We start from the raw sequence: 12,287 nt of genomic DNA, 5'->3' as shown, positions 1-12,287 counted from the left end.
GAGATGGGCTTTCAGCTTAGGAAATGCGTGAGAGATGAATATCTGAACAGTGAGGTATCTGTAATGGTTGAAGAGTGACATCGGAGACAGATTTAGTGTCACTCTAAGCTCAGACAAATGGACTTACCCTTTTTTCACCAACTTGACAGACATCTACTGCTTGTATGAGTTAGCTGTGGAACAAGTTCTGCCCTTGCTCTGAAACAGTCAGGGATGACTGACCTCCAAGACATGGTACAAGGCTCATCTTTTTGCCAAGATGCTCGGGGCTTGACAGAGGCAACTGTCTATGGGGATGGTTGGGAAGAAGGTGGGGGTGGGCTAGCCTCCCTGAAAGGGGGGTTCACTCACCGCCCATGCTGATGAAGCTTGGAAAGCTGAACGGAGTTCACAAGAAGTCACAAATAAACACCTTGTGGAAGACTCAATGCAGAAGATCCCCGGCTTCAATCTCCCATGAAGCTCATGGGCAACCCTAAACTGTATCTGCAAAAACCATGGCAGATGCAGATACTTGCTGCACAAATAGAAAATTAAAGACTCTCCAGTGTGAGACTGTAGTCACCCAGAACAGACCATGGAACATATAATGACTCAATTCACAAATACAAAGGAGGCATCACCAGGGGTAGCTCTACCAATTTTACCACCCCAAGCAGTCGCCGCCGAATTGCCGCCGCGGAACACGGACTGCTGCCCCATTCTAATTGCCGCCCCAAGCACCTGCTTGGAAAGCTGGTGCCTGGAGCCAGCCCTGGGCATCACAGCAACACACTCTGCTACTCCAGAAGCAATTATCGGGCTTAACCATCTAAATGTAAAATGTGTTGCTCTGCATTTACATCAGCCATATGAAGATGACAACATCTCAGACTATGTTTATCATTTATAATGCAGTAGCACCTAGGTGCTGCAATCATAGACCAGGACCCCATTGTGCAAGAGGCTAGCAGGACACACTGTGAGGCACTGGGATAACAATGGAAAAACTGAAGTCATGTGTGAATTCCTCCATGTATGAAGCTGTGCCAGAAGGCAAGTTGAGAGTAGGGTTGCCAACTCTGACTAAAGCTATTCCAGAAGATTTTTTTCCCCCACATGACATAATGTCATTTTCTTAAAATATCCTATTAAAATCTCCCAGATTGCTTTCAGTAGTCACCGGGAGATTGATGCCAATTCCAGGAGACTCCAGGCCCATCCTGGAGGCTTGGCAACCCTAGTTGAGAGGCAAATCAGAAGTGTGGTAAGGGTTCCCCATCTTTCATCTTCTAGACCTAGCCAAGAGGAGATAGGACTTCAGGGCCCTGCTTTTCACCCCTCTTCATCCCTGCCAAAACTGAATGTTAATTTGTTTTTAAAAAATCCAAGGTATTTAACACTGCCCTTATTTAAAAATACATGTTGAAAAAATGAATAAAGCTGGGAGAGGTGGTTTCATTTTTGGCATTTTAACTTCTTTATATTTCTGGTAAGAATAAATACTTAGCTGTTTGTAAGGATGGCTTAGCTGACATGAGCAGGCCCAAGTTAAGACAAGACATGCCTGAACAAGTAACTGCTGAACAAGCCCGAACAAGTAATTGCACAAACAACTAACTATTGTATGCTGATAGTAAATAAGGGAGGCAGAAAACTAACTAAACTAACTATTATCACTATGTTTACAGTAAATGCAGTAGGCAGAAACACCCTGAACTGATCAGCTTGCTTTACACAACCAGAAAAGCGATTGGTCTTTACATGCAAGTATAGATGTTAGTAGCTCGGAAAGATGGATATAAACTGTGCAGTGTATGATACCATTTGGAATTGTGGTATCAGCTTGTACCTAAATCCCCTGCGTCTAGCCCTGGCTGGTGTGGGCAGAGTTGTTACCTGCCTAATAAAGTAAACTGAGTGACTAACTGGAGTCAAACTGAGTTTTTGGGATCCCAGAGAACTGCATGAAGTGTTCTCCCAGAACTGGACAAGGTGTTCTGGATAAAACAAGTGGAAAGAGAGAATCCCAACACTCTTATATAACCCTTTTCACCATAGATCTCAAAGCATTTCGCAAAGGAAAGTAAGTATAATTACAAATGAGGAAAACAAGGCACAAAGACATGTTATCATATAACAGGTCATTAGCAGCAAGGTTCAGAGCAGAACCTCAGTCCTCCTCTCGCCTTGTCCACCAGACCACTGCTGCTTTCCCTGGACAAAGTCATTCCAGTTTCTGTGCATGATACAGTTAGGTCTAAACTAAGGTCAGAGCTTGTATAAGAAAAGTTTCTGTTAATCACCCAAAACATTTCAGAACCTTGTGTTTTAGGTGGCATTATTGCTTATAAAATTGAACAATTATCCTCATAATCATTTATTTTTGATTAGCAGCACACATGCAATTGTTTCTAATTTAAGATAAAAACCCAGATTTTTCTCTAGCATTGGCATGGCAAAGCCAACATAGCTGGGAACTTCAAATGATGTACCTCCCGTATCCTCAACAAAATGGCCATCGCAATTCCGAGTTTAAAATCTCTGCTTGCAGGTATGGAAACCTAACAATACAACTGTTAATATAAACAGAAACTGAGCTATAGGTTTATTTAAGTGACGGATATTAATTAAATTATACATAATATTGTATAATTTAATATTCATTTTAATTAACCTGTATGTTTAGGTGTCTAGGGTGCAAGCTACCAATATGCAGATTTTATGTTTAGCTACCATCTGTCCCCCAAAAAACCCGATCTATTAGACCTAAAAATGCATAAGTCATCGTCACCAAGACTGAGATGAGTGCTAAAGCTTGTTTTCAATAGCTCAGTGTCCTAACTTGGTATCTATTAGTGAGAAGACAGTGTTTTATTATTTGAAAAGCTGTTCTCTTTGATTTATGGCCTTATATTAGCCTCCTTGTGGTGAAATATTAGACAATCATACTCTGTCATGAACAATCTTAGGTTGAGAAACATACTGCATTCATCTTCTCTCCCTACCTAGAACACTTCTTTTCATCTGTTGTTTTTTCCTGTGACATATCATTTCCTGGTAATCAATTTAAACCAGAGGCTGTAATAATCTAGTGTGTTACAAATTCCCTTCACCTACTTTGTGGTTGTTGCAAGAAAGTTAAAGCCCAACCTCTTTTAAGAGAGTTTGTGGAATGTGCCCTACAAGCAGAGACCACTGCTTTCATTGCTGGGTACTGGAGGGTTGTAAATTAATTAGAAATGGGCCTGAACCAAAACACTGGGTCATGACATCCCAAAATTTTGGGGAAGTTCAGCTTCAGATGTAAATTTTGTGGCTACAGACTACAAAGGGTAAAAGCTTTTCAGGAGTTTAGCAGAAGAAGAAAAGCAGTTGTGAAAAGGACGTGCTCAGGCCAGCAGGTAAACGGGTCTGTTTAGAGGACAAGGAGCAGATATTAGAACGCTACTTAGGACTCACAAGACTGCAGAGCTGGAGGAACTCTGACAGATACTAGGGCTCAGAACCTCATTTTTAAATCAGCCACTAGAGGGCAAGACAATTGCAAACTAATAAAGGCTTGTGCTTGTTTGAGACTATCCTATGGGAGCAGGTGACGGATGTTACATGGGGTATGCAACAAGAGTGCAATGTGGCTCCTGGATGTACATATCTGTAAAGCTTCTACATTGAGGACTGACATAAAAAAATACCTGCCACTGCTATTTCCCAACAAATCCATAAGTAGGTAATTATGGGACCACCACAGATATCCAAACAAGCAGAATATGTTTGTAAGGCATTAAAACTGTAATGCCACTGAAATAGTTAGTGAGAGTTGCTGACTGATGGTGAGGAGGAACAGAGAGAGCTACAGACACCGCCTCAGTTGTGTCTTTGCATATATAGTCTTATACTGTGCTTATGACAGTTTAACTGTAATATAGACAGAACATTTTAAGCGCCGCCATGTACAGTAATGTGTGTTAGAAAGGGTTACCCCAGTGGCCAAAAAAAAAAAAAAATTAAAAAAATCCCTTTTTGAGAGCAAGGTCTTCTTATTCTCATCTCAAACCCCACAGGAGGAATACCCATTTTTCTAGGAAAAAGTGCTCTCCCTGTGAGAAACAGCATAATTCCTGGGTGAAAAGTTATACTTTTTCACTTGAGGCCAATCCATAAGGGAAGCTCTTGCCAGGAAAAAATAAGCTATGCCTGTTGAAAGAAAGAGTAACAATTTGCCTTATACCAGAGTCACAAATATTCCCAAAATGAAAACTGATACAGCCATTTCACACAGCTCTATCACAAACCCTCCCGTATACCTTAGACACAATCTGCTGCAGGCAAGGAGAATATTTTAAATGATAAAGCCACAGGAAATGTAGTATATTGTAGCAGATCCTTATAAGTACCCTTCTGAAGGATGTATATCCTGAGGTACTTAAGAGTTGAACTGCAACAGGAATTACCATGCCCAGACAAAATTTCTGTCCTCCCAATCCTTGTGCCTAGTTCAGTGAGGATCACTCTACATCCCTGCCCTGTGGGAGAAATGCTGATGAATTTGGCACTATGGGTATTCATGGGCCCTTGTATTCAGACGTTTGGACATAGCAGCAGCAGGGACTGGCTGAAGGGGAACTGCTCTTTGAAGACAGCCCAAGGTTACAAAAACAAGTAATGGATTAACCTACAATGGTTTGGCAGGTCAGCTTGCACTGTATCCAAAAATTCAGAAACTTATCCAAAGCTCATTTACATTTTTTTTTTGGTCTGCAAAACTGGCCTGGAAACCTGAATACAAGTTAACTTGTAGGGAATGTGGCACTTCATGTTTCTTGCCAAGCAGGAAATCCTGTAGGAGCACTTTGTTCAGAGTCAAGAAGGGTGTGTTAAGATGAATGCCTCCTAACATGACCTCTTAATCATCTAGTGAAAAAGAGTCAGACATTTCTTGAATCTGTACGAGCTGATCCTGCTCTCATTGAAGTCAATGGTGAAAAATTCATTGACTTCATTGGGAAGAGAAGTGAACGATCTGTTTATGGAAAACAGAACATTGTCAATGAAAAGGTTCAGTTCTACCTGACACCTTAACTCATACAAAATGTAACTACTTGGTGTTTTTCTTTATATTTCCAGGATTTATAATTGCAGTAATCACCTCCAGGTGAGACTTTTCCAAGCCATTAATGACCAACTGAGTCAACTTCACTAGTTGGTCATTAATTCCCAGGCAATGCTCTTTGCAGTGGTCATTACTTTTTAAATTGCTGTTCAACTCTGAGAAGAACCCTTTTGACAACAGCGCTTTCTCACTCAACAGATCTGTTCCTCCGGGGTACTCAGAGTTATAGCAACACCTCTCTTTTCAAAGAACAACATTTTACTACTTTTACTCCCATTCGTCTTGCAAAGATGACAAAGGTAAGAGTGAGCAAGCTAGACTCTATTCCGGCTCATGAATCACCAACAGTTCTTTACTAACTTACAACTGCAAGGCCAAAGTCTATAATTTGTCACACCTGAACAACTTCACTCGAGAGAATAGGCCAGACTCTGATCTCAGTCGCACACGTGTTAAGTCTGGAATTACGATGAATTTACATCAACATTAATGAGAGCAGAGTCTAACCAAGAGTTTTGCATGGGTGTTTATTTTATATGGCCCTCGTGACCACAGCACAGGTGTAAATGAGAACAGACTTTGGCCTATACAGTCTCTTTTACTGTAGATGAGCCAGAGGAAGGCAAGTATTCAGCTTGACTTTCACCAGTTGCATTGACAGGACTGTTAATAGTTGATGAACCATCTTTTTGTTGTTGTTGTTGCAAATCAAGCATATAGGTGCAGAGCCACTCAGGCACGACAGACACCGAACCCCACAACAACGTTTCTAGTTACTTTTCAGAGTTAAAAAAACAAAGCCAGCCCTCCACTCACCCACCCACCCACAGTATCGTATTACTGTGAAGCTAAATCCTGCAGTCCTCACACTCAGGCAAAGCTACCATTGAAGTCAATAGGCATTTACTTGAGTAATAATTGCAGGATTTGGCACATTGTTATGGTCCACAACTTCCATAATGGAAGGCAATATTTTTTCCATTTTGTACAAAATCACAATATGGATCTGATCAGAACATGCAATAAAAATGTTTCAGGAAATCAAATGATACACAACCCTCTCTACCCCAAGATTTCATGAAAACTTAAGAGACTTTTCAGAGTTTCTTGAGACAATCTGTAAAGAGCAAATGTGACTCCATCCAAGGAAGGAATGTTGTCTTTCATGAAAAATGGTCTGTAAAGTACGCAATGTTGCAAATAATTGCCCTCTCTCTACCTAACTAGAACCAGGAAGTACAAAAAGTCTCATGCTAAGCGTTATTCTTTTGAAGAGTCAACTTCTATACAGTACACAGTACTGTAATATTAAAGTAACTCTATCTACTTGAGGGAGAGAAGGTAGGTGAAATAATACCTTTTATTGGACTGATTTCTGTTGGTGAGAGAAACAAGCTGTTGAGCCACACAGAGCTCTTCTTAAGTGAAACTACTCCAGACTTGCACCTCTTTTACTGAAATCAGAATCTTTCCTAACACAAATGTCTTCCTAAAATTCAAATAAACTCTTGCTTGCGTTAGATTCAGATTTACCCAGAATTTTTTTTCATTTTAATGATCATTCTACAATTTCTTTCACCAGACGTTTCTCCTTGCCATGTACATTATCACTAGGTTGTGCTGCTCTAAAACTGAGGAAATCATCATAACAATTATCCATTCTCTCTACCTTCCAGTTCACTCTCTGCTTTACTGGCTGCTTATTGGTTGGCCAAGTGAAGTGAGATATTATACTCAACTCAACAGCATTTCTCTATCAGTCTGTAACATAATAACTTTTGATCACTGCATTTGGTCAATTCCAAACTTTCAGGGACCGTCCCAGACACCAGTGTGCAGAATCCTACTGATTTTAGTGAAAATCAGAAAACCAGAAGAGAGAAATGGAGAGAAACAAAGTGGCTTTGGCATCTGCTTAGCAAACCCAGCAGCTTCAACCACCTCTGTAGTTGTCTATAGTCCAAAGAATTGGCTGAGGGCAGCCATTGACATCTCCCAGCACAAGAAAACCTCACATCTCAGCTCTACCCTTCCTCCAAGTACAGTTTTAAAATATTGACACCCTGAATGACTTATCTCCCAGAGAGAAAAGAAATAAGAATGTGGGGAAGGGGGAAAAGAGGGTATATGGTGGTGCATACAGAGCCCCTGGCATGGGTGAGTGGGGGTGTACACAGACCTCCCCTCCGCCCCGGCATGTGGCAGCAGGGAGTATGGGGGCATGTTTTTATATCAAAAAGCCTTGAGCATGGTACACATGCTGCCGTCATGTTATTCTCTTATTCACTCTAACTTACTTGGAGTACCCAGGTACCAGAAGCAGGAATGTCAGGCAGAGCCACATTGTCTCCAGAACAGCAATGATTATCCATTCTGGCCAGTACAGGACAATATCTCTGGCTGGAGCCCACCAGTAACCAAACTAAAAAAGCAGAAAATAAAGGCTGATAAAGAAATACTGTGAGACAAGTATAGCTGGGCACTTTAGGAAGCTTCACGTAGACATCAATATTTAAAGCCCTTTTTTCTTTCATACGATTCAGCAGGAAACACTGTGTTTTAACCAGAGTACAGTCTGTGAAAGAGGCAATTACAATCTGTTATCCACATCCTCTCTCTTTCACTTAAGGGACTTTTTTTTCAGAACTAAAAGCAACACAAAACTGTTTGCTTTATGATTTAATCTTGTGGAAAGCAAAAGCAGCTTGTCAGTACCTTGTCTAACTCCCATATCACTGTTCCAGTTAGGGGTGATTGGGTAAGGGGTTGGTTATGTGTTTTGGGGAAATTTCAGACACACACCACACTTATTCATTGTGAGTTCAAAGTTCCCCAAATGAGTCTGAATCTTTTGAAGTTTGAGCTCAGTTCATTACCAAGTTACCTCCGGGGGACTGCCCAGGAGTTTTGAGTTACACCATCAAATTGTAGAAAAGCCTGATTTATTGGTGATATTCTTAGTTAGAGGGGCAGGAGATCTTTAACAAAACTCTCAAAGCCCCAGGCCAAGGTAAATTGTGTCACAATGCAGTAAACTAACAGTAATGCAAACCGCAGGGAAATATACAGAAAGGACAGCTATATCCCATGGCTGGGAGGTTAGAAGCAAGAGTCAAGGAACAGATGGTTTCAGTGGAGTATTACTTCGGCTTACAGTCCTCCACAAATTGCTCATTAGTCCAGTAGCAAGTGTAGATAAGCAGCATGCTCCAGGGGTTAGAACACTGGCGTAGCATCCACGAGATCAGGGATTTCTTCCCAGCTCTGCCACCAGCCTCCTGTGTGATATTGGGCAAGTCATTTCACCTCTCCATGCCTCTGTTTCCCTTCCCACCCTTTGTTTGTCCTTTCTGTTTAGAGTGTTAAGTCTCTGTCGGAGGGATTGTCTCTCACTATGAATCTGTAGAGTGCCTTGCCTAATGGAGCCTCATCTCAACTGGGACCTACAGTGGTGACAAATAGTGATAGCACCAGAAGTATGGTGAAGAGCAGCGTGTGAAGGAGAGAAGAGAGAGCAAGGGGCCATGGCATCAACACACTGTAGCAGTGTGGTTGAGCAGCAGCAAGTAGCCACAATGGACCAGAGAAGCAGCTGATAGGGTAAGACAGGAACATTAAGTAAACATGTACATTATTTTAAATAGAAAAGGAGTACTTGTGGCACCTTAGAGAATAACCAATTTATTTGAGCTACAGCTGAGCTGTAGCTCACGAAAGCTTATGCTCAAATAAATTGGTTAGTCTCTAAGGTGCCACAAATACTCCTTTTCTTTTTGCGAATACAGACAAACACGGCTGTTACTCTGAAACCTGTCATTATTTTAAATATATTCACTGGTGGTTTTGAGCTCTCATGCAAATATATATTTAGATAATTATTAAAAGCATTGACTCAGCACTCTGTAAGAGGTTCTATAGAGTCACTATGGTCTGCTGCATAATTATATACTGAGATTTTTTTTAAAAAGTGTATCATTAATAGACCATTACAGCAAGAAAAGGCTGTTATGGTCTAGCCTATAAATATGCATTTACACTACATTTAAAATAGAGTCACAGAAACCAGAGATGGAAAAGGCTTATGAGGTCACCAGTTCATATGCCTGCCAACACAAAACTAATTTTTAATTTTTTTCCAGTTTAGTTTTAAACACTGTGGAAAATGGAAACTCTATCCCTTTCCTTGGCAGGCTATTCCACAGCCTAACACATCCCACAATCAGGAAGTTTCTCCTAGTATTAAGCCTCAATTTCCCCTTTCTCAATTTTATCTCATTACTCTTATTTACAGCCTCTTGTACCGTGCACAATAATTCCTATTCCTCCCATTATTAACACTCCCTAAATATTTGTGCAGTAACCTTCCTTAGTTATAGCAATCATTTAGACCAAGTATACACAATTACCTCTCAATCCTTCCTCATAATTCAATCCCTCCAGCCATTCTCTTCCCTCCCCCACCCCCAATTTAATAATATCTCTTGGAAATGAGGGATCAAAAATTCAACTCACTAATACAGGCTCTCCTTTGTCAGAGCCACTTAGCTCTATATTGCCCCATGACACCTCTGTGGATGCAGACCAAAATGGTACTGACCCTTTTTCTGTCATATTACATTGTAAACTCATGTCTGATTTGTCCACCACCACCGTTAGGTTTCTTTTAGTATTGCTAGTCTCTATGCTCCTCACTCCATGCCCCTCCCCTCTTCCCCCACCCACAGAATGTGAGTGTCTGTTACAAATTATTTCTCCCCAGATGTATTCGGTTGCAATGTCCCAGGTTTTTCCTCTCTCCAGATATCTAATTTCTCTAGGTCACTCTGTAAGTGCTCTATAAGGTCACTGTATCCACGCTGGTGGTTGTCAACAATTTCTAGTTTCCAATAATGCAGAAAAACAGTACATGTTCATTACCACATCAATGCTCATTCATTTAGGTAACCCCAACTTATACAGAAATTGAGGGCGATAACAATACAAGATGGGAGGAGAGAAGATCCTCTTATCGCCAGGGGGAGGAGTAAGAGAAAAGATAGGGTTCATATCTAAAAACCCTGAAAAAAACAGAGTTTGTAAATGAGAACAATAATCCACTGCAACCATAACAGCGGCTACATCAATGGACACCCTTCTAGGCCTTGATCCTGCACCATAGGAGTCAATGGGAGCAGGATCAAGTCCCTACTGAACCAAGAGGAGAACTGAATTTGTAGCCACCACTGTCATACTGCCTCTGTGATAGTAGCATTAGTGCTGGATGAGAGGCTGGAGAGAGGGAAAACATGAGATGGAGCAGTCTGCTTATTCTTACCTTTGTAACTGGACTAAAATCATGCGGGGGTGGGTTTCCTCGTATTCAAGACTAAAAAAAGATAGGGAGCATTTATTGCAGCTAAAACTAGAAGGGGCGTATTTCTAAGGGTAGGCATATTATCACAGCTTACCTGATATTTCTGGATATCCTTTATACTGAAGCATGTCTGAATCAAAGCCAGAATGAAGCTGGTGAACCCAAGTCCCTGCAAAACCCCTGGGCTCCTTGCTCAGCTCCATGATACTGTGGTGAGAGAGATGAACATGCAAAGTGACATTACCACCAAAATGTAGTAGATTGCAGTTATGTGCCACCTGTGCAAAGCCAAAAAGGTGAGTAAGGTACGCCCAACTATCCATTAAAATAACTGCAGAGTGGCAGATAGAGAATGTCATCATCTATTATTACCATCACCAATTACAGCTTTAACAATTGGATCATCATCCATCAAGGGAAAGAAAAGTCTCCTAAATGAGAGCTGTGTGGGTGATGAGACAATCTCACTTTTTGAGCATGACACAAGATTCAACCTATAGGAAACATTTAACAAGGGGAAATACCTGAAACACTAAAGATTTGGGATCTACATAGGAGCCAGTTTAATCCATCAAGATGCACCCATTGAAAAAAAATGCTTAGACTTTTTTCTATAGTATGAAGTCCAAAAGCCTTGGCCGTGTCTACACTATGACAGCAAAACTTATGTTGCTCAGGGGTGTGAAAATAAACACACCCCGAGCGACATAAGTTACACCGGCATAAGTAATAGTGTGCACAGGGCTATGTTGGTGGCTACCGCCACTCACTGGAGGTAGTTTAATTATGTCAATGGGAGAGCCCTCTCCTGCTGGCATGGAGCGGCTATACAAGAGATCTTACAGTGCGCAGCTGTGCAGCGATAAGCTCTCTAGTGTAGACATAACCTAAAGCCGAACATGCATTTAACTTGCAGAACTGACCTGCCTTGAAGTCTACATGGTCAATATGATAACTCATGGTGCATAAATTAATCAACAGCATTAAGGAGGAATTACCAAAATGATACAGAAGATACAAAATATTTTAACAACAATGATGTGGATTAGACAGATAAGAAGATTGGTAATGTGACACATAGAATCCAGGTAAAAGGTTCCGTTCATGCCCAAATTGGTAATATGACCAAATGTCACCATCTATGTTGCCCGGCAGCTTATGTGAAACAAGTTATGTTCTCTATTTCCTAGAGGACAGGTAACTGCATCACAAATGGTTCTAATAGGCTTGTTTATTTGCAGTCTCAGCAGGTAAAGGATGGACTGGGCATGGAGAATAATCTCTCTTCTCCAACTTAAAGATATTCTCCCTTGGTAGGGTTGAGGCACTTTGGAAGAACAGTGCGGGGGGAAGCTTATGGTAGAAATGAACCTTTTCTGTCAGTCTAACATTTTTCCCAAGCATTAAAATTTCCTCCACATTTTCCCAAAAACATGACTGAAACAGTTAATTTATTACAAGTATGTATTTGAAATACATTAAATAAACCCTGAGAAACTATGAATCTTTATCTTGAGATTGAAGCCCTAGAATAAAGTTGTCAGTCTGAGGGATGATCTCTATGTTACAAGTTTGTACCAGCCCTTCACTTGCTAAAGAATACACTGAATGTTGCTGTGATCCTACTCCAGCATAAGGGTGTGAAAATACACCCTCTGGTCAAACTAATCCTGTGTTAGAAAATATAGAAAGACACCTTTCCTAGAAAAAATATAAAGATAATACTGCAATAACAACTATTATTATTATTTGTATTGTGGTCGTTCCTAGAGCCCACTGTGCTAGACACTCTATATTCACACATGTGCACACACACAGAGAGATTCCCTGCCTCAGAAAGCA

General features: G+C 40.9%; 1 pseudogene across 1 annotated transcript in view; it reads right to left on the bottom strand.

The window, feature by feature from the left end:
* Positions 1–11,405, bottom strand: part of LOC311523238 (heparan-alpha-glucosaminide N-acetyltransferase-like) — a 71,301-nt pseudogene extending 59,896 nt beyond the window's left edge. The window contains exons 1-3 of the transcript in view: positions 11,369–11,405; positions 10,540–10,652; positions 7,390–7,514 (exon numbers count right to left, since the gene is read on the bottom strand). The product of the transcript in view is annotated as a heparan-alpha-glucosaminide N-acetyltransferase-like (transcript). The remainder of the gene's footprint in view (positions 1–7,389; positions 7,515–10,539; positions 10,653–11,368) is intronic.
* Between the last annotated feature and the right edge of the window lie 882 nt (positions 11,406–12,287).

Source organism: Lepidochelys olivacea (genome assembly GCF_965140295.1).
Source record: "Lepidochelys olivacea isolate rLepOli2 genome assembly, chromosome: 7".
Taxonomy (NCBI): domain Eukaryota; kingdom Metazoa; phylum Chordata; order Testudines; family Cheloniidae; genus Lepidochelys; species Lepidochelys olivacea.
Note: the sequence above shows the minus strand (reverse complement) of the source record. Positions and strands in the feature narration are given on the sequence as shown.